Source organism: Bombina bombina, chromosome 1 (genome assembly GCF_027579735.1).
Source record: "Bombina bombina isolate aBomBom1 chromosome 1, aBomBom1.pri, whole genome shotgun sequence".
Taxonomy (NCBI): Eukaryota; Metazoa; Chordata; class Amphibia; order Anura; family Bombinatoridae; genus Bombina; species Bombina bombina.
Genome location: NC_069499.1, coordinates 558,342,750 through 558,366,538, shown reverse-complemented (window position 1 = coordinate 558,366,538; position 23,789 = coordinate 558,342,750). Strand labels below are relative to the sequence as shown.

The window sequence follows — 23,789 nt, the reverse complement described above, 5'->3', positions numbered from 1 at the left end:
ACTATCTTCCATAGGAATAGTGGTACGTTTAGCAAGAGTAGAAATAGCCCCATCAACTTTCGGGATGTTTTCCCAAAACTCTACAGATTTTGCTGGTAAAGGATACAATTTTTTAAACCTTGAAGAAGGAATAAAAAGAAGTACCTGGCTTATTCCATTCCTTAGAAAACATATCAGAAATAGCCTCAGGAATAGGAAAACGGAGAAACCACAGGAGGTTTAAAAACAGCATTTAAACGTTTATTAGACTGAACGTCAAGAGGACTGGTTACCTCAATATCCAAAGTAATTAACACTTCTTTTAATAAAGAACGCATATACTCAATTTTAAATAAATAAGTAGATTTGTCAGTGTCAATGTCTGAGGAAGGATCTTCTGAATCAGATAGATCCTCATCAGAAGAGGATAAATTATTATGTTGTTGGTCATTTGAAATTTCATCAACTAAATGAGAAGTTTTAAAAGACCTTTTACGTTTATTTGAAGGTGGAAATGCAGACAAAGCCTTCAGAATAGAATCAGAAACAAATTCTTTAAAATTTACAGGTATATCATGCACATTAGAAGTTGAAGGAACTGCAACTGGCAATGTACTATTACTAATGGATACACTATCTGCATGTAAAAGTTTATTATGACAACTATTACAAATGACATTTGGCGAGATAATTTCTACAATTTTACAACAAATGCACTTAGCTTTGGTTGAACCGATGTCAGGTAGCAATGTTCCAGTAGAAACTTCTGAGGCAGGATCAGGTTGAGACATCTTGCAAAATGTAAGATAAAAAAACAACAAAAAAGCAAGAGGCAAACATCAATGGGGTATTGAAATAATAAAAAAGTTTGGCGCCAAGTATGACGCACAACGTAACTAAACTTTTTTGGCGCCAAAAAAATAACTGGAAATGACACACTTGCGTCACTAATGACGCAACAGTGTGAAAGGTCTCAGCGTCAAGTATGACCCCGGAAGTGACGAACTTGCGTCATAGACGTACTTTTCGCGCCAAAAAAAATTTTGCGCCAAGAATGACGCAATAAAGTTTAGCATTTGTCGCACCCGCGGGCCTAATACCGCCCGCAATTTGTAAGAAGTAGTCAATTGAAAAAAAGACTAAACCCCAGGTAAGAAATAAATTTCATTTTTAAAAGAAGTTTATATTCCCCAAATATGAAACTGACAGTCTGCAGAAGGAAATACATGAACCTGACTCATGGCAAATATAAGTACAATACATATATTTAGAACTTTATATAAATGCATAAAGTGCCAAGCCATAGCTGAGGTGTCTTAAGAAATAAAAAACATACTTACCAAAAGACACCCATCCACATATAGCAGATAGCCAAACCAGTACTAAAACAGTTATTAGTAGAGGTAATGGTAAATTGAGAGTATATCGTCAATCTGAAAAGGGAGGTAGGAGATGAATCTCTACGACTGATAACAGAGAACCTATGAAATAGACCCCCGTTAGGGAAATCATTGTATTCAATAAGTGATGCTCCCTTCACGTCCCTCTGACATTCGCTGTACTGTGAGAGGAATCGGGCTTCAACAATGCTGAGAAGCGCATATCAACGTAGAAATCTTAGCACAAACTTACTTCACCACCTCCATAGGAGGCAAAGTTTGTAAAACTGAATTGTGGGTGTGGTGAGGGGTGTATTTATAGCAGTGACGTGCAGTGACGTCAGAGGCTGGTGAGGCAGTGGCTTGGATACGCCTTCATTCTTTAGATATCCTTTGTTGAAGAAATAGCAATGCACATGGGTGAGCCAATCACATGAGGTATCTATGTGCAGCCACCAATCAGCAGCTACTGAGCATATTTAGATATGGTTTTCAACAAAGGATATCAAAAGAATGAAGACAATTAGATATTAGATGTAAATTGGAAAGTTATTTAAATTGCATGTTCTTTCTAAATCATGAAAGAAAACATATGGGTTTCATGTCCCTTTAAATGGTGTCTTGGAAAACTGGTCAACTTAGTAAACATCTGATTTTAGTCTAAAGGATTATAACAGAAACACTTGCCAGATAACACAATGCTTGCTCTGATTATGAGATCTAGAAATCCATGCTCATTAAAATATGTTTAAAACATACTTTTTACTTTAATGCTGCAAATTATGATTATAGATTCTTTCATTATTCAGTAAATATACAAATGTCTTGATCCAGTGGCGGCTGGTGAAATTTAAAGATAGTGGAGCGCTTGACCCCAACCCTTTAAATAAAGCCACACCATCAGATGGCACTACCAATTCATTAATTAAATAAATAAAAGGTAGACAGAAACACATACACAGAGGGTTAGAGAGAGAAAGAGAGAGCAAGAGAGAGAAAGAGAAAGACACACACAGAGGGTTAGAGAGAGAGAGAAAGAGAGAGAGAGAGAGAGAGAGACACACGCAGAGGGTTAGAGAGAGAGAGAGAGAGAGAGAGAGACACACACAGAGGGTTAGAGAGAGAGAAAAAGAGAGAGAGAGACACACACAGAGGGTTAGAGAGAGGGAGAAAGAGAGAGAGAGAGAGAGACACACAGAGGGTTAGAGAGAGAGAGAAAGAGAGACACACACACAGAGGGTTAGAGAGAGAGAGAAAGAGAGAGAGACACACAATCACACACAGAGTGTTAGAGAAAGAGAGAGAGACACAATCAAACACAGAGGGTTAGAGAGACACATAAGGGATGAGAGAGTCAGAAGGGGAGGAAGAGAGACAGAGAGACCATGGGGAGAACAACACATAAGGAGAGAGATGGATAGATAGATAGATAGATAGATAGATAGAGAGAGACACACACAAGGGGGGAGGGAGAGAGGCCACTGCATTTTTAAGTAATAAAACAGCAGAGCTACAGAGAGTTCAGAAAGTGAAGGCAAGCTGTTAAGTTAGTGGGTGTAAAGGTTGAGGAAACAAAATACAAAAACGATCCTTCAACTGCTGTTAACGAGAAAAAAACAAACAAACACTAAACCACATTCATTAAATTATAATTTTCACTAACAGAATCCCTTTCAATGAAATCTAAGGTTGTAGAACTTACTTCAAAGATGTGTCTTAAACACTGCTTATTGACTGAATCTCTTCCTGCTCTGCCTCTGTCTGTATTAAGGAAGTGACAGTGGCACATTCCACTGCACTTAGAGGGGAAGTACAGAACTCTCTTTTTCACTTTAGCAAAAGCTGGCAGCTTCACAGCACAGTAACAAAATAAATGAAAGTAGTTTTTTTCCGTTTTTGTTTTGTTTTATATGATTTAACATCCATCCCCAACCCTAAGTTCCACTGACTAATGCCTCTCACTAGATTGGTTTAGCCCAAATAGGACTGCCTCAAATAAGCAATTATGGGACATGCAATGAGCTTAACCACTTTAATCCAGTAGGTGGCGCAGCATGTTGTGTAATGGTGGGCAGACCTGCTTGTGCCTCTCCATTGCACAACATGTATCTGGAAAAAAAAATGCTGGGGAAAAAAAAATTGCAATTTTTTTATTTTATTTTTTTAAAGCCCATAAAAAATATATATATTTTTGCCCATATGAGAGGTGAAGCACTGCCTCACCTGCCTCTAGTGACTGCACATCACTGATTTATAGGCATTTTGAGGTTTGGGAAACTTTGCCCCTCCTGGTAGGATTGTATATCCCATATGTCACTAGCTCATGGACTCTTGCCAATTACATGAAAGAAACTTTGTTTCCACCCTGCATGTGGCAATACTCTTCTAAAGAAAATGTACATGGAACTATGGTAACCTATTAATGATGTGAAGGGATTATATCAGATTGCCAATATTCATGGATTAGCTTTTTGCACTATGTCGTAGGATCTGATAGAGATTAATTTTAGGTTTTGCAAGGATGTTATATATAAACATTCAATATGAATAGAATGGGATCTTGTGAAACATCACTGTTCAATTTATCTTATTTACTAAAGTGATCCCCTCTATCCAGAATTTAATTACATTTGGACAGGGCTGCCAGATGTGCATTAATGAGCGAGTTTTGTCATATAGCCACCACTTCCTGGGCTCACTCGGTAATATCTTGCATAGATGTTTGAGGCATTTGGTAACAGGATACTAACAATTTTAAGCGGGAAAGTATGAGTTGAAAAAAAACCTGTGCCTATTAAAAAACATTTGTTTCCAGAAATCTAATGGCAATGCACATTCCATACTCAAATTCTCACTCTTTTTGAGAGTGTTGAGAGAGAATCAAAATGACCAGAATCACAGGAATCACTAAAGTAGCATAGTTGAAAATATAAGCCCGTTCAGTGTTTAAGGACTCCTTTGGACAACACGAGTTTAAATAGGGAGCATTGGAGGGATCTGCTCTACGAGTAATAGTTGGAGAAATATAACGTCTAACAACAAAGGAAGGAGGAAGAGGATTGGAGTAGGTAATAAATTATGTGAACTGACAGCCCCATACATAAAATGAATGTAGTTTTTGGCTTAAATCTTTTCTTAAAGGGACAGTAGACACCAGAATTTTTGTTGTTTTAAAAGATAGATAATCCCTTAATTACCAATTCCCCAGTTTTGCATAACCAACACAGTTATAGTTATACACGTTTTACTTCTGTAATTACCTTGTATCTAAGCCTCAGCAGACTGCCCCCTTATTTCAGTTCTTTTGACAGACTTGCATTTTAGCCAATCAGAGTTGACTCCATGGTAAATTCACGTGCATGAGCTCAATGTTATCTATATGAAACACATGAACCAATGCCCTCTAGTGGTGAAAAACTATCAAAATGCATTTAGATTAGAGGCGGCCTTCAAGGTCTAAGAAATTAGCATATGAAATTCCTAGGTTTGGCTTTCAACTAAGAATACCAAGAGAACAAAGCAAAATTGGCGATAAAAGTAAATTGGAAAGTTTTTTAAAATTACATGGCCTATCTGAATCATTAAAGGTTTTTTTGGACTTGACTGTCCCTTTAAGCCAATGATGGATACAAATAATGAACTAGATTAACGAGTGGAGAGCTAACTGTTGCAAGCAAGTGAAAAGGGGTTTATCGCGGCTGATTGCGCACGTCAGGTTTTTTGCTCGTATTGTAAGTTGAAAGTAAACACGATTGAACTTTAGGCAATTAAAGCCAACGCGCGACGGGTTAGAGATACATACATATACATGTCTAAAGAGGTCTATGTGTACAAATGTATTTATATGTGTATGTATTTACAGACATATATACACACACACGTATACACAAATACATATGTACAGATATATAAACATATACACACACACATATATATATATATATATATATATATATATATATACACACACACACACACACGTCTAAAGATTCATATGTATACATGTCTATATAGGTGTACATATGTGTTTATATGTCTTTAAATACATATATACACACACATATAAATGCATATGTATATATATGTATATATATATGTATATATATATATATATGTGAGTGTGTGTGTGTGTGCGCAATGGATCCCTTTACAGTTAAATAGATAAAAAAAAACATGAAAAAAAAATATTTTTGCAATATTCATATTTAATAATGGTTTTAACTATGTATTTACTATGTATATATAGGTATAGATATATATTGTACCAAAAACCCATCAGATATATGAAGAAATATGTATTTATAAATAAATAGAACATGTTCTTCTATGTGAAGAACATTTGAATGTGAAAATTCATATTTTCATGTTGGGTTAGCACTTGAGAATATGCAATCGAGCTTGGGCGTAAGTAGTGTGTTTTTTCCATTGACTTCTATGACGGAATGGGTTATTGCCTGCGCAATATTATAAGTTCCACTTTTTACGCGAGCTAAACCAAAAGCGAAAACAGTTTACTTTCAACAATCCAATGCAATACAAGCAGTGTAGTACAGCAACAAACCGGAGAATAGTGCTCGTGAAGACAGGGGCTCTGCCAGGGTCCCCTAACATCTATGATACAAGTAATTTTGTCCACAGCACTATAATGTCAATTCTTTTTATTTTCTGTTAAACATACAGATATAAAATGCGACGTTTCGAGTGTTGCCACTCTTACTCATGCTCTGAATTGACATTATAGTGCTGTGGACAAAATTACTTGGTTCAACAATCCAATGAGCGCAAAAAGCTTACTTCTAGTGCAGTTAACGCTCGAGCAGGAGCGATAAATAACAGGTTAAGTTTTTTTCTGAATAGTATAATTTTAATAGGAATTTAATTACCAAAAAGTTCAGATACCTGCATATTATTAATTTTATTGGTTATATTATTGTTAGAACATCTTTTATAGAAAGAGTTAATGGATGTAAGGAAAGACATCACCAAGAACCACTGGGCTGAAAATTCAAGGAAAGAAAATAAAAGAAATAAAAAGAAAAAAGAAAATGAAAAAAAAGGAAAGAAAAAAAAAATGGAAAAAAGGAAAGAAAAGGAAGGCAGTATGAAAGATGTTTCAGAGTCATGGATTATTATGTAATATTATGCTATGAGGCGACAAAATATTCCAAAGAATCTGCAGGTATGTCGAGCGAGCCTGTCGATATATTCCAAGATCCCGACATAGCAGCATTGTCGCGAGGCGCTTACTATAAATGCCAATGGTCAGTGATGCTGGCTATAGATAACGACCCAGCATCATTGCCAGTATTGGCGATGTATATTAAAAGGATCCTTTGCAATAGAACTGCCGCGCCTAACCACTATTCCTAATAACCCTAAAGCGAAGTACCCCACAATCGCAAACTAACACTGCACTGATAAAGATGTAAACCGGCACATACCCGCTTCAAGTATCTATCCTATTAACCTCTAAACTGACACATACCCGCAGCAAGTATCTAGCCTATTAATTCCTTTACCACCACATACCTACCACAAGAACTATTCTATTAACCCCTATACTGCCACATACCCCAAACACAAACTAACCTAACCCCCCCTTTAAACTAAACCCCCCAAGTTACTTTGTAAAACAAAACAAAAAATCTTCATAGTTACTTGAAAATAATAAATCTTAAACCTTAACCGCCACAACCCTAAAAGCAATCTAACCCTAGTCTACTTAACACCTAAACCCCCCTCTAAGTTCCATTAAAAAAAAAATCTATGTTACAATAAAAAAAAATAATATAAATTTACATAAAATAATAAACTACAGTATCCAAAATAAAAACCCATCATTATACCTAACCTAACTAATCTACATGTCCCATAAAATATAAAAAAACACCCAAAACTAAAAACCCTAAACAATAACACTAAAATAAATCACAATAGCCCTTAAAAAGGCCTTTTGTGGGGCATTGCCCTAAAGTGATTTCAGCTCTTTTATATTAAAAAAATTATTACAACCCCACTTACAAGTTAACCCCCCAAAATAACAAAATCTACATAAAAAAAAGCTATCAGAAAAAAAAAGCAACCCATTCTTAAAAATAAAAAAAACAACCCTAAAAAACCTTAACTAGCCCCAAAAGTTATAATCTACATCCAAGTTGGGGCCCTCTTCGACCCGGTTCCTTGCGGCTTATCTTCGTAGTGGCGGAGGCGGACTTCGGTGGGCCTCTTCCGCTGCAATTTCTTCGGTTCCTTTTCTATTGGATGATTAGAATTAAAAAATTTAAAAATTCGGGGGTGGAGCTAGCCTAGAAGCCGAGCGGTCACACTTCAACACAGCTCCTGCAACTTCTATTCTAAAACAATCTAATTCGACCGCTCGGCGCAATATACCAGCAACATCTGGTGTACTGGAGTGTCCAGGGAGATCTGACAACGAATTTAGACCCCAGGGGAACCCTGGAAGGGAAAGTAAGCCCTTATACATACCGCAGGGAAAGTTCAGCAGCGGCCATCTTGGAACATGCATGAGTGTATCGGCCCGCAAGGTAACAAGCTAACTGCTGCTTGCACAGTGTAACCGCCTCTCCCCCAGATAGTGGCGTGGGGTAGTGATTATAAGCTTCACAAAGATATTCGCCCAGAAAATATGACCGAAATGCAAAGAGCTAATACCAGATCCCTATAGTGGTCTAAACATATTGATTGAGGCCTACAAACATATAGATTGAGGAGCGCATAGACACTAACCCACTCATCAATATGGAAGCACTGGAGACATGGGAATAATCGGTGCAACAGTGTTTTGATCGGCACTTTCAGAGCCTCAGACACAGCTTCACATCTCTCCTAACCTCCCTGTTGCAGTCACAGAAGCAAAGAACTGGTTTTACTACTCCTGAGCAGGGGGATAAACTCTACACTTCACCAGTACTTGCTTACCAGCACAGCGAGAGACAATCTCAAACTGCACCATATGTCTCAGGAAGGTGGAAACATCTAACTACTACCCAGTATGACACGGACGACCGCCCGTTGGAAAGCCGAAGACCGGCCATTTCAGCTCTAGGGACAATGCGCTTTAAAAATGTCAAGTTCCAAAAAGTCAGGGGCTTCGATACATGAGTCTATGTGCACGGCTCTTTAAGATACCAATGTGAAGTCTGGCAAGCCTTTCGCTCCGACTCACGCTACGAGTCTGGCGGCATTCCAATTACCGGAGCCGACTACTATCCCCTGCACAGGGTTGGCTCGAGTACACACTATTGACTCGCAGAACACTACTTTCACCATGCCCTTGGACTTTTGTTGTTATTGAAGCAGAATTGGTTGAACACCGATAGCATTCTCCTAGCCTTATGAGGAGAGCTCATCTAACCCTGTTCTCAGTGGTACTGATATAGCTTCCGGAGGGAATGAGCTGGAAAGCTCCTTCCTTAACATGGCCCTTCCCTTCTTCAAATGCTTAAAGTTGTACCCTAAAATCTCTCAGCTTGCAGTATTGAGTTAGCTTTTTATGGGATCTGCATTCTCCCTGTCTCAACTTTGTTTTGGCCCCTAATCTACAGCTCATAGCGATACACAAGCCTTGGACTGACTCCTTCACGCAACTCAGAAATGATGAAGAGCTCACTTATATTTAATGCTATCCTTGAGTGCTACTAATTGAGTAGGTTATTATACTAGCAGTTATACCTATCAAATAATTTCTTATTATTGACGAGAATATTTTACTGATTACTGTGCAGTTTTTAAGATGCTATTAGGGGAGGGTGCCTCCTACAGTGGTTTCAGCCCTTTGTGCTAGAGTCTATAAGCTTTATATACATCCTAAGTACAATATAGGTAGCATGCTCCTAGGAGGCTTCTAACTAATAATTGCTCACTTGCAGAACTGTGCTCCTACTAATATATCTCCACCTGAAAGATAGGAGTGTTCCCTACTATAGTAACTCTGTCATACGTTATTCCATTCAGTTCTCTGGTCTGTTCCTATTAGATATTATTTGTACCATTGTTGTACAGGATGTGGGGGACCCCCTTCACCCTATTTTCCATGTTCTTGATATCTTATGTGCTTGATAGGTATATATCTATTTATGTAAACTAATTATATATATGGCAGTCAGACACTTAGTGGTTGTACCCACTTAAGACACACCTATTTAAATCTTAATAGATTGGCCGATTTCATTGTTTACTTATAACCCCACACATTTCTAGTTTGATATGGCACACGTGACCATGGGAGTACAGCTAGTTATATATAACATAGACCTGTATGGAGGTGTATCAGATCTTCTGGTATATAAGCAGAACATAGGATATCTTTGTTGTTTATATATCAGTCAGAAATAACAAAGTCTATACTATTACATGTATGTACTACATGTTATATGTTTAGAGTCCCACATACTGTTAGCTATATATGATGCTTTTGATATTGGGGAAATTTCTAGCTGCTTGCATCTCTTGCCTTCGCCCAACATCATCATATTTACAATAAGGGTCAGATGTGAATGTGCTCATTATGTGTTTTTTAACCCTCATCGTTATTTGCTGATATATTTTTATGTACATCCCTCCTGGAATATAGAGTCACCACAGTTGGAGTCTGTTAGAGCAGCAGGGATCTTTGAAGTGAGGGGGAGGTAAATCCTTAGTGTATTTAGGACTCTCCTCTGCTAAACTCACAACTATAGACACCTACCAACACCTTTATAGCCACATGGGTTTCTAACGTTAACACTGCTGTTTCTCAAGTTTATGTTGCCACTAGAGTCTATACAGGAACAGGTTATATCTGATATAGGCTAAAACAAAGTGTAGTACATCTACTTTTTTTTGCAAAGTTATATGGACCCTGTGTTATTTTTGGGTTTAGTTTATAAGTGTTTTACTGAGAGATATGTTATCTAGCAAAGTATGTTAAACATAGTGTAGTACATTTACTGTTTTCTGCAAAGTTATATGGACCCTGTGTTATTTTTGGGTTTAGTTTATAAGTGTTTTACTGAGAGATATGTTATCTAGCAAAGTATGTTAAACATAGTGTAGTACATTTACTGTTTTCTGCAAAGTTATATGGACCCTGTGTTATTTTTGGTTTGGTTCATAATTATTTCACTGAGAGACATGTTATTTAGCTAAATTTGTTTACCAATGTATAGGTTTACTGAGAAGAATATTAGTTAAATAAGGGCTTTCTTTAAAGGAATTCTTTACAGCTAAAATTACACAGACCAGTATAAAATATGTTTTGTAATATTTTCCTTGAAATAGCTAATTACCTGCCAATTTTTATATGTGCTTGTCTGTTACCTATACCTAGAATGTTTTTTTTTTTATATAGCATTATTTCATCATTCTTCTGCACATCATAACAGACTGCTTGCGGCCGGAGCAGTCATACAAGGCCATATAGTAAGTTAACTTTTATCTATATATGTTTAGATCCTATATTAAACTACCCTAGACCCTTAGGAGGCACTTATGATATAAATGTGGCTGAACAGTGTACAGATGAGTTCTACAAACTCCCTAAAATAGTTAAGCCTATCTCTACCGTTATACACGAACGTGTAGCTTGAAGGATTGTAGTGGATGCACTTAGTTGTGCTTCTATTAACACTGCATTTGTTTTTTTAATATATTGTCTGTTCTTCAGGTTAAATCTTGCTGTTATTCTGTGTTTTTAATGTGTGACATGGTGTGCAAAATTCATAACCAGATGTTGTGGCCATTGCTATACTGTGACACATAGCTTTACTTCAAAGCCCCTGAAATGCTTCTAGCGAGGGCTGGCCCTGCATTACTGCTATTATTTATGGTCTAATTACTCACAACATCTTAAAGGAGGCTGCATAAACCGTGTCGCCTCTGAGAGCTTAGAACTTGAGGCTCCAATGTGCCGGGTGTAACATCAGTCTAGTGGGTAATCAGCCTATCTCTAATTTTCCCCCTAGTAACTCATATGCTCATGACTTTATACATGGATATGACATGTCGCTACCTACCACACTTAAATAATCACCTCCCCCCCACCACATAATATGCCTCCTAGATTAGGAGGACTACCTACGCGGTTTATCTCGCCTATACCGCAACCCCTACTACTTTCTTAATAGTAACTCTTAAATGTTATCATAGTGTTGATCTTATCTTCCCTACCTAGCTCAGCATGACTGATCAGCATCATTTACAAGTTAAGTTTAAAGTTTTAAACCCAATAATTTATACTTGCATATTTCACCATGCCACTCATACATAATAGAACTTGTTTCGCTGATTTATGGCTGCTGCTTGTCACGCTTTTTGTCTATGAGTGTATCCTTGTTTTTCTTTTTCTTGTTCACATTGCTCCTTGATGTATTCCTTAAATGCATATGCCAAGTTTCTTTTTGAAACATAATGCTCATGTTTTATTTTTAAAATTGAGGATTGTTCACACGAATATACAAACCTATTCAAATATGCCTTGAAAAAAACCCAAAAAAAACTTTTTTGCTATTGGCTGATTTGAATCTAATTTGGCTGATTTTAATCTGATGAAATGGCTCTGCGTAGCCGAGAAACGCATTGCTGAATTTGATATGTTTTAATAAACTTGTTTTAGCCATCTATTCCATTGCTCTATTTGACCACCCTTCACCATTAACTGTTTTGCCGAGTTTGTATAGCGTGTCACATAGGTGATTGCGGGGCTTTCTCATACACACCTCCTGAATCGGCCATGCTGATTGGTACTACCATTGGACGGCGTTGGGAGTTTGTCGCCTCTGGTGAGACGCATCCATGTGATCTGATTGCGGATATTGCCAATTGAGTCTGTCGGGCGACTAAGAGGTCCCGGCCTGCTGTTTCTGGCACCATGAGTGCCGCTCCTCATGTGAGTTTAAAATCGTCTGTCTGTTTGCTTTGTTATACTTGACGATACTGCTGTATGTGGCGCCTTCTTTTTCTGTTCTACAGGATATTCATCAGACTTCATACTTTTGTGAGAGCTGCCTTCAACTTGATCGATTTGGACTCATTGCCGCAATCATCAGCGCACCTCCATAGGGTGGTACTAGCCCTATTTTTTTCTAATTTAAAAACAGCCAATCAGGAATAAGTGGAACCCCTATATATAGTGGTGCTGCACTTCGGGAATTTCAGTGTGCAGTGGCGACTGCATGAACACGAGGGCTCATGGAAGAGAGACAAAGAAAAGAAGATGTGGAGCCGACGCGAAGATGGATGTGGATGAAGATTGTGGAGCAGAGGCCACCAAAGTCTGCCTCCGCGAAGATGAGCCCGCATAGCCAGGAACCGGGACAAAGAGGGCCAGGACGTGGATGAAGATTGCGGAGCAGTGGAAGAGGCCACCAAAGTCCGCCTCTGTGAAGATGGGTACAGTTTTTGGGGTTAGGGTTTTATCAGGGGTGGGTTTTTTTATTTTTAAGAGTAGGGTTTTTTTATTTCTACTTTTCTGTTCTAGGATATTTTTTTAGGCAGATTTTGCTATTTTAGGGGGTGGGGGTTACTTGTATTGTAGAGGTTTTTTTTTTTTATGTATTTAATGTTAATGTAAAATGAGCTGAAATCTCTTTAGGGTAATACCCTACAAAATGCCCTTTTAAGGGCTATTGGTATTTTAGTGTTAGGGTTTTTTTTTGGGTGGGGTTTTTATTTTATGTGGCATGTAGATTAGAGTTAGATATAATGTTTTTTTTTTTATTTTGGATACTGTAGTTTATTATTTTTGTAACTTAGATTTATTATTTTATTGTAACTTAGTTTAGAAGGGGGGTTAGGTGTAAGTGTATTTGTAGTTTTCCTTTAGAAGTGGCGGTTTAGGCTTTAATCTCCTAACCATGCATCCCCATACCTGTATGGGGGTTGATTAGATGATTAATGATGGTTGCCATTTATTAGGCCTTAATCACCTAACCACCCCATACCGGTATGGGGGTTGATTAGGTGATTAATGATGGTTACCATTTATTAGGCTTTAATCTACTAACCACCCTCCAATACCTGTATGGGGGTTGATTAGGTGATTAATGATGGTTGCCATTTATTAGGCCCTAATCTCCTTACAAAAAGCATTAGCATTACAATAGTATTATTACATAACAAGCATGCAGTTATGTAATACAATAATTATAATGCAATTGTCTTTTATAACATTTATATTTGTTTTAAAAATATATTTATATTTAAAATAATAAATGCATCAAGCAAAAATATCTACATTTTAATTAATTTATCCAATGCTTAAACTAATATGCATTATAAATTATCATGCATTTTATTTCAAACATTGTAGATATAATGTAGTCAGGCCTTGCATTAATATTCAATATTTAAACTGTTATGCATGTATATTGCATAATGCTTTAAGTATTGGATATACATTAAAATGTATTTATGTTAGATTGTTGGGTTTATTAGTGAAAACAGATATTTAATTTAACATATAAATTATGTTATAGTAGTCAGTAGCATTAAATTATATTTTTACACAACAGGCATGCAGTTATGTATAAGTATGTTTATTATTTGTTATTAAAGACAGTATAATTAACACAACACTAATTACATTTTAATTAATATGGAAATATTTAAACAATATGCATTCTTCATAACAATTCATAATTTTAAACCTGTATGTGAGTTGATTATTGATTGCCTCCATTTATTAGGAATGGGGGGGCGGGAATTGAAGTGTCCTCCATTCCTGCCAGAAGGTAGCAGCCCCAAACAACTGGTATCCCTAAGTGCCTCATCAAATTGCTAACATACAAAAAAGGGCGACTTGATCCCCTTGCACCTACTTGAACACCCATTTTAAGAAGTGGCGGACCGGGGCTCAATTCCGTTCTAGTGCTGAGTTCCAGGAGCTCGGTAAGATGTTGCCGGGCTGCTGGCATTTTAGCGCATCTCTAGGACACATTATATAAACATTAAGTATAATTTTAGTGACATAGCTTCATAGTAATAATGTGGAGGTTTAATATTTAGTAATTTATTATAGTTAGGTATTTTTCTGACAATAGGCAGTATGTGGGAGCTAGCTGGGGCATTCCAGGGAAGTGTAGTTTAGACATTAAGTGTAGGTGGTATTAGGGACTTAGCCAGATATTCCGGGGGTGTGTAGGTTAGGTGTGACGTATCTGTAGACAATCAGGGGGAGTTAGCTGGGTGTGCTAAAGGGAGTAGCCTGAGGTAGTTAGTGAAAGTGTAATTAAACTTAGGTCCCCATACCAATATTTGGAGTGTGCCTATGCAGAAACTATTTTTAATCTCTTAACTAATAAACTTACTTTGACTAGATATAGAACAAATATCTGAATGTCTGAGATCTTATAAGAAACTTGAGATAAGTTTTTAACAAAATAAATTTGTAAGAATGGGATGAAAATTCCTGAAATTTCTGAGAAATATTGGTAAAACCCATGTTTACCACAACAGGAAAGATCAAAACATTTTTCTGTGAACTGGTGAAAAAATAATAACTGCATTGCATGAAGAAAAAGGTCTATATCTTGTTCAAAAACATACGGCTAGATTACGAGTTTTGCGATACGGCTATTAACAATGAAAAATTGGCCAATACGCTTGAATGGCTAGGAACGCATATAACGAGTCGCGGCGGTATAGTTATACCGCAAGCATTTTAGTCTGTAACGCAAAGTCCATTCCGGATTTTCTATAGCGCCGTATTACAGGTTGTGCATTCCGGTTAAATGCTTGCGTTACAGCCTATAACGACATGATCCATACCGCCATCTGAGACCAGTAGTTATGAATTTTGCGGGAAAAAAAACCATAATTTATGCTTACCTGATAAATGTATTTCTCTTGTGGTGTATCCAGTCCACGGATCATCCATTACTTATGGGATATTCTCCTTTCCAACAGGAAGTTGCAAGAGGATCACCCACAGCAGAGCTGCTATATAGCTCCTCCCCTAACTGCAATATCCAGTCATTCGACCGAAACTAGCCGAGAAAGGAGAAACCATAGGGTGCAGTGGTGACTGTAGTTTAAAATTTAGACCTGCCTTAAAAGGACAGGGCGGGTCGTGGACTGGATACACCACAAGATAAATACATTTATCAGGTAAGCATAAATTATGTTTTCTCTTGTTAGGTGTATCCAGTCCACGGATCATCCATTACTTGTGGGATACCAATACCAAAGCTAAAGTACACGGATGAAGGGAGGGACAAGGCAGGTACTTAAATGGACGGGACCACTGCCTGTAGAACCTGTCTCCCAAAAATAGCCTCAGAAGAAGCAAAAGTATCAAATTTGTAAAATTTTGAAAAGGTATGAAGCGAAGACCAAGTCACCGCTTTGCAAATCTGTTCAACAGAAGCCTCATTTTTAAAGGCCCAGGTGGAAGCCACAGCTCTAGTAGAATGAGCTGTAATCCTTTCAGGGGGCTGCTGTCCAGCAGTCTCATAGGCTAAGCGTATTACGCTCCGAAGCCAAAAAGAAAGAGAGGTTGCCGAAGCCTTTTGACCTCTCCTCTGTCCAGAGTAAACAACAAACAGGGAAGATGTTTGACGAAAATCTTTAGTCGCTTGTAAGTAAAACTTTAAAGCACGGACTACGTCCAAATTATGTAAAAGACGTTCCTTCTTTGAAGAAGGATTAGGACACAATGATGGAACAACAATCTCTTGATTGATATTCTTGTTGGAAACTACCTTAGGTAAAAACCCAGGTTTTGTACGCAGAACTACTTTATCTGTATGGAAAATTAGATAAGGAGAATCACATTGTAAAGCTGATAACTCAGAGACTCTACGAGCCGAGGAAATAGCCATCAAAAACAGAACTTTCCAAGATAAAAGTTTGATATCAATGGAATGAAGGAGTTCAAACGGAACTCCTTGAAGAACTTTAAGAACCAAGTTTAAGCTCCATGGAGGAGCAACAGGTTTCTGTATGTGAATTAAGGCCCTGCATTGAAATCCTGCTATTTCCTGCTTTTCTGTCACTTTACTCTCTCTGTGTATATGTATATTGAGCACATGAATTTAGGCTGTTAAAATTAAGTCCTGCATTTATTGTAATGGTTTTTCCCAATGTCTCAATTCTAATGTCTAGTTAAATGCCATGTGATGCTCAATCCTTATCAATACTTGCTATAACTCTAAAATGTATAGTTGTCTTATGTCACAGTTTTAACCCTCTCCAAATTTTATTGTCCGTTTACTTAACTCATCTTACCCTGACAAGAATCTAACATTCCAATTGGCCTTACCAACTGTCTTTGATTAGCAATCAACTACATTTAGTGGACTCAGCTGACCACCCTGCCTGTATATATTCCACACTAGTCTGGGAGGTGCATTGCACAGGGGTGGGTGCATTGCCTACAGGGCAGTGTACTTTTTAACAATAGCATATGTTCCCATTTTCCAAGTGAACATTTTATAAGTGAGGCACTAATTTTTAAGAATTATACAAGAATTGAACAGGGATTGGGCAAGGGGCAAGACACAAGGCAAGTACTCTTGTAATACTGTGTTTTATGTATCTCATTGTATCCTTTTGCAAGTGCTGCTGTAACACTGTCTTATGTGTTTACTTGGTTCCCACTTTCATAATAATGCTCAATATCTTCATATTCCTTTTTGCTACCTCTTGTCTCTATAACAAACTACATTACTTAATTACTCCTCCTCCCTCTCCACCTGCACTGTTCATTAGCCCATCTCTCTTATACTCACCTTACTTTTGTACTCATGAACTTTACCTATTCCTAAACACTCTCTCTCCCCCCCTGCACTTCAGCCCAAAAACAGTCTCACTACTGCAAATCTGCTTCTCATCTCATGTCACTCTCCCTCTTGCTCATACTAGCTGCTGGCGACATCTCCCCTAATCCTGGTCCCTCACAACCTCCTAGCCTTTCACATCCTTGTGCGCCTTTCAATAGACTTCATAAACTAAACTCTGGTAACCTTAATCGCATTCCTCTTACATCTAAAACCACCTCCCCCTTCACTTGTGCACTCTGGAACTCTCGCTCTGTTTGCAACAAGCTCACTTCTATCCATGATCTCTTTATCTCCCACTCTCTTAACCTTCTGGCTCTTACAGAAACCTGGCTCTCTGCTTCAGACACAGCATCCACTGCTGCACTGTCACATGTGGGTCTCCATTTCAGCCACACTCCTAGGTCTGGCAATAGACAAAGAGGTGGTGTCGGTATTTTACTTTCCTCTCGTTGCACCTTCCAACAAATAAAGCCCTTCTCTTCAGTCACATTTTCTTCATTTGAAGCACACATGATTCAGTTATTCTCTCCCCTCTCTATACGTGTTGCAGTCATATACCGCCCCCCTGGTTCCCCAACTCAATTTTTAGATCACTTTGCTGCCTGGCTTCCTTATTTCCTTTCCTCAGACACCCCTGCCCTCATTCTTGGCGACTTTGACATCCCTCTTGACAATCCCACTGCCTCCTCTGCAAAACAACTTCTTCAACTCACTTCCTCTTTCGGCCTGTGACAATGGACTGACTCTCCCACTCACAAAGATGGGCATTCCCTTGATCTGACTTTCACCTATCGATGCACTCTTTCAAATTTAATTCCCCCTCCCTCTACCCCTCACACCAAACTTCACAGAAGCACTAAATCACTAGATCTGCATCAGCTCGCTAGCTCTCTCAAACCTCTCCTCTCATCCATCACCTCCTTTTCCTGCCCTAACCAATCTATCTGCCAGTATAATTCCACCCTTACATCGGTCATTGACACTCTGGCCCCTCCAACCTTAGCTCACAAACCACACTCTCATCCTCAGCCCTGGCATACTCCTCTGACACAATACCTACGCAGATGCTCCCATACTGCTGAGCGACACTGGAGGAAATCACGGAGTTCAGCTGACTTTCTTCACTACAAGTTCATCCTGAACTCCTACTATTCTGCCCTTAATCTTTATAAGCAACAATATTTTTCTAATCTCATCTCTACTCTTTCCTCTAAGCCTAAACGTCTGTTCTCCACGTTCAACACTCTTCTCCGCCCACCCCCACCTCCTAACACAACCTCTCTCTCACCTCAAGATTTTGCCAGCCACTTCAACAACAAAATTGACTCCATCAGAAGTGAAATCAGCTCTCAACATACTTCCAATCTCCCACCACCTCAAAAGCTCACGATCACCCAAAACCCAATTATCCAAAAATGCAGCTCTTTTGCCCCTGTTAACGAGGATGAAGTTTCTGCCCTTATACTGTCCTCCCACCTCACTACCTGTCCCCTCGACCCCATCCCCTCACAGCTACTCCCCTCCCTCTCTTCTACCCTCACCCCCATACTCACACACATTTTCAACCTCTCCCTCAGCACTGGTATATTTCCCTCATCTCTAAAACATGCACTGGTCACACCTATCCTCAAAAAACCTCCCCTCGATCCAACCTCCCCTTCCAACTACCGCCCTATTTCCCTACTCCCTCTTGCCTCAAAGCTCCTCGAAAAGCTAGTTTATGCATGTCTATCCCCATTTCCTTACACTAAACTCTCTTCTTGACCCACTGCAATCTGGATTTCGTTCCCATCACTCTACAGAGACATCAATTGTCAAGGTTACCAATGACCTACTTACAGCAAAATCCAAAGGTCACTTTTCTCTGCTTATCCTCCTTGACCTGTCTGCAACCTTTGACACTGTTGACCACCCTCTTCTGCTCCAAACCCTCCAATCCTTCGGCATCTGTGACTCAGCTCTCTCGTGGTTCTCTTCCTACCTGACTAACTGTACATTTAGTGTAACCTTCTCCGGAGCATACTCTACCCCGTTACCACTTTCTGTTGGGGTACCTCAAGGCTCTGTCCTTGGTCCGCTTCTCTTTTCAATCTACACATCATCACTAGGTTCCATAATAAAGTCCCATGGGTTTCAATACCATTTGTATGCCGATGACACCCAAATCTACCTGTCTGCACCAGACCTACCTCCTTCCTTACTAACCCGTGTCACTATCTTTCTCACATCTCATCTTGTATGTCCTCTCACTACCTTAAGCTAAATCTCTCCAAAACTGAACTCCTTTTTTCCCCCTTCTTCCAATGTCTCCACCCTCAAAATTTCTATAACTATTGATAATTCCATCATTACCCCTACCCCGCACGCCCGATGTCTTAGGGTCACACTTGACTCAGATCTTTCCTTCACTCCTCACATTCAGTCCTTGGCTAAAGCCTGCCGCTTCCACCTTAAAAACAACGCTAAAAACAAAATTTATGCTTACCTGATAAATTTATTTCTCTTGTGGTGTATCCAGTCCACGGGTTCATCCATTACTTGTGGGATATTCTCCTTCCAAACAGGAAGCTGCAAGAGGACACCCACAGCAGAGCTGTCTATATAGCTCCTCCCCTAACTGCCACCCCCAGTCATTCGACCGAAGACAAGCAAGAAAAAAATGAGAAACTATAGGGTGCAGTGGTGACTGTAGTTTAAAAATAAAAAACACCTGCCTTAAAATGAAAGGGCGGGCCGTGGACTGGATACACCACAAGAGAAATAAATTTATCAGGTAAGCATAAATTTTGTTTTCTCTTGTAAAGGTGTATCCAGTCCACGGGTTCATCCATTACTTGTCGGATACCAATACCAAAGCTTTAGGACATGGATGAAGGTAGGGACAAGGCAGGAACTTAAACGGAAGGCACCACTGCCTGTAAGACTTTTCTCCCAAAAATAGCCTCCGAAGAAGCAAAAGTATAAAATTTATAGAATTTAGAAAAGGTATGAAGCGAAGACCAAGTCGCCGCCTTACAAATCTGTTCAACAGAGGCCTCATGTTTAAAAGCCCATGTGGAAGCTACTGCTCTAGTAGAATGAGCTGTAATTCTTTCAGGAGGCTGCTGGCCAGCAGTCTCATAAGCTAAGCGTATTATACTTCTTAGCCAAAAAGAGAGAAGTTGCCGAAGCCTTTTGGCCTCTCCTCTGTCCAGAGTAGACAACAAACAAAGCAGATGTTTGACGAAAATCCTTCGTAGCTTGTAAATAAAACTTTAAAGCACGAACCACATCAAGATTGTGTAATAGACGTTCCTTCTTTGAAGAAGGATTAGGACATAGTGAAGGAACAACAATCTCCTGATTGATATTCTTATTAGATACCACCTTAGGAAGAAACCCAGGTTTGGTACGTAACACTACCTTATCTGCATGGAAAATCAGATAAGGGGAATCACATTGTAAAGCAGATAACTCCGAAACTCTTCGAGCCGAGGAGATAGCTACGAAAAACAGAACTTTCCAAGATAAAAGCTAATATCTATGGAATGCAAAGGTTCAAACGGAACCCCTTGAAGAACTTTAAGAACTAAATTTAAACTCCATGGCGGAGCAACAGGTTTAAACACAGGCTTGATCCTAACTAAAGCCTGACAAAACGCCTGAACGTCTGGAACCTCAGCCAGACGTTTGTGCAAAAGAATAGACAGAGCAGAAATCTTTCCCTTTAAGGAACTAGCTGACAAACCCTTCTCCAATCCTTCTTGGAGAAAAGATAATATCCTAGGAATCCTGAACTTACTCCATGAGTAACCCTTGGATTCACACCAATGAGGATATTTACACCATATCTTATGATAGATTTTCCTGATGACAGGCTTTCGAGCCTGAATTAAGGTATCAATGACCGAGTCGGAAAAACCACGCTTTGATAGAATCAAGCGTTCAATCTCCAAGCAGTCAGACGTAGAGAAATTAGATTTGGATGTTTGAAGGGACCTTGAAGTAGAAGGTCCTGCCTTAGCGGCAGAGTCCATGGTGGAAAGGATGACATGTCCACCAGATCTGCATACCAAGTCCTGCGTGGCCACGCAGGGGCTATCAAGATCACCGAAGCTCTCTCCTGCTTGATCTTGGCAATCAGACGAGGGAGCAGAGGAAACGGTGGAAACACATAAGCCAGGCTGAAGGACCAGGGTGCTGCTAGAGCATCTATCAGCGCTGCCTTGGGATCCCTGGACCTGTAACAAGGAAGCTTGGCGTTCTGACGAGACGCCATGAGATCCAGTTCTGGTTTGCCCCAAAGTTGGATCAACTGGGCAAATACCTCCGGATGGAGCTCCCACTCCCCCGGATGAAAAGTCTGCCGACTTACAAAATCCGCCTCCCAGTTCTCTACTCATGGGATATGGATAGCTGAGAGATGGCAAGAGTGAACCTCTGCCCATAGAATTATCTTTGAAACCTCCAACATTGCCAGGGGGCTCCTTGTTCCCCCCTGATGGTTGATATAGGCTACAGTCGTGATGTTGTCCGACTGAAATCTGATGAACCTGACCGCAGCTAGCTGAGGCCAAGACCTGAAGAGCATTGAATATCGCTCTTAGTTCCAGAATGTTTATCGGAAGGAGGGCCTCCTCCTGAGTCCACGAACCCTGAGCCTTCAGGGAGTACCAGACTGCACCCCAGCCCAGAAGGCTGGCATCTGTCGTTACTATAGTCCATTCTGGCCTGCGGAAACTCATTCCCTTGGACAGATGGACCAGAGATAGCCACCAGAGAAGAGAATCCCTGGTCTCTTGATCCAGATTTAGTAGAGGGGACAAATCTGTGTAATCCCTATTCCACTGATTGAGCATGCAAAGTTACAGTGGTCTGAGATGTAGGCGGGCAAACAGAACTATGTCCATTGCCGCTACCATTAATCCAATTACCTCCATACACTGAGCCACTGACGGACGAGAAATGGAATAAAGAGCACGGCAGGGAGTTAGAAGTTTTGACAATCTGACCTCTGTCAGATAAATCTTAATTTCTACTGAATCTATCAGAGTTCCTAGGAAGGAAACTCTTGTGAGAGAGAACTCTTTCCTTCGTTCATCTTCCACCCGTGAGACCTTAGGAATGCCAGAACAATGTCCGTATGGGACCTGGCGATTTGAAAAGTTGACGCCTGTATCAGGATGTCGTCTAGGTAAGGGGCTACTGCTATACCCTTCGGTCTTAGAACCGCCAGAAGGGACCCTAGAACCTCCGTAAAGATTCTTGGTACCGTGGCTAACCCAAAAGGGAAGAGCCACAAACTGGTAATGCCTGTCTAGGAAGGCGAACCTGAGAAACTGATGATGATCCCTGTGTATCGGAATAGGTAGATATGCATCCTTTAAATCCACGGTAGTCATATATTGACCCTCCTGGATCATAGGTAGGATGGTTCGAATAGTCTCCATCTTGAAGGATGGGACCCTGAGAAATTTGTTTAGGATCTTGAGATCCAAGATTGGTCTGAAAGTTCCCTCTTTCTTGGGAACTATAAACAGATTTGAATAGAAGCCCTGCCCCTGTTCCTCCTTTGGAACTGGGTGGATCACTCCCATAACTAGTAGGTCTTGAACGCAATGTAAGAATGCCTCTCTCTTTATCTGGTTTGCAGATAATTGTGAGAGATGAAATCTCCCCTTTGGAGATGAAGCTTTGAAATCCAGAAGATATCCCTGGGAAACAATCTCCCTGGGCGAAGAGAGAAAGTCTGCCCCCCACTAGATCCGGTCCCGGATCGGGGGCTACTCCTTCATGCTGTCTTAGAGGCAGCAGCAGGCTTTTTGGCCTGTTTCCCCTTGTTCCAAGCCTGGTTAGGTCTCCAGACTGGCTTGGACTGGGCAAAATTTCCCTCTTGTTTTGTAGAAGAAGATGAAGCTGCGCCACTCTTGAAGTTTCGAAAGGAACGAAAATTAGTCTGTTTGGTCCTTAACTTGTTGGATCTATCCTGGGGAAGGGCGTGGCCTTATCCTCCAGTAATATCAGAAATGATCTCCTTCAGTCCAGGCCCAAATAGGGTCTGCCCTTTGAAGGGGATCTTGAGAAGTTTAGACTTTGAAGTGACATCAGCTGACCAGGATTTAAGCCATAGCGCCCTACGTGCCTGAATGGCAAAACCTGAATTTTTAGCCGTTAGCTTGGTTAAATGAAAAACGGCGTCAGAAATAAATTAATTGGCTAACTTAAGAGCTTTAAGCCTGTCAAGGATATCATCCAACAGAATCTCTACCTGTAAAGCCTCCTCCAGAGACTCGAACCAGAAAGCCGCTGCAGCAGTGACTGGGACAACCTTGTTGTATAAAGATTTTCTTAAGGAAACCCTCTAATTTCTTATCCATAGGATCTAGGAAAGCACAACTGTCCTCGACAGGAATAGTTGTACGCTTAGCTAGGGTAGAGACTGCTCCTTCCACCTTAGGGACCGTCTGCCACAAGTCCCGTGTAGCGGCATCTATAGGAAACATTTTCTTAAAAGCAGGAGGGGGAGAGACCGGCACACCTGGTCTATCCCATTCCTTAGTAATAATTTCTGAAAACCTCTTAAGGATTGGAAAAACATCAGTGTAAACAGGCACTGCAAAGTATTTGTCAATTTTACACAATTTCTCTGGGACTACAATGGTGTCACAGTCATCCA

At 39.8% G+C, this 23,789-nt stretch overlaps 1 protein-coding gene across 1 annotated transcript in view; it reads right to left on the bottom strand.

The window, feature by feature from the left end:
* EHHADH (enoyl-CoA hydratase and 3-hydroxyacyl CoA dehydrogenase) overlaps nucleotides 1-23,789 on the bottom strand; it is a 313,543-nt gene that overhangs the window by 171,065 nt on the left and 118,689 nt on the right. The gene's annotated exons all lie outside the window — the stretch shown is intronic.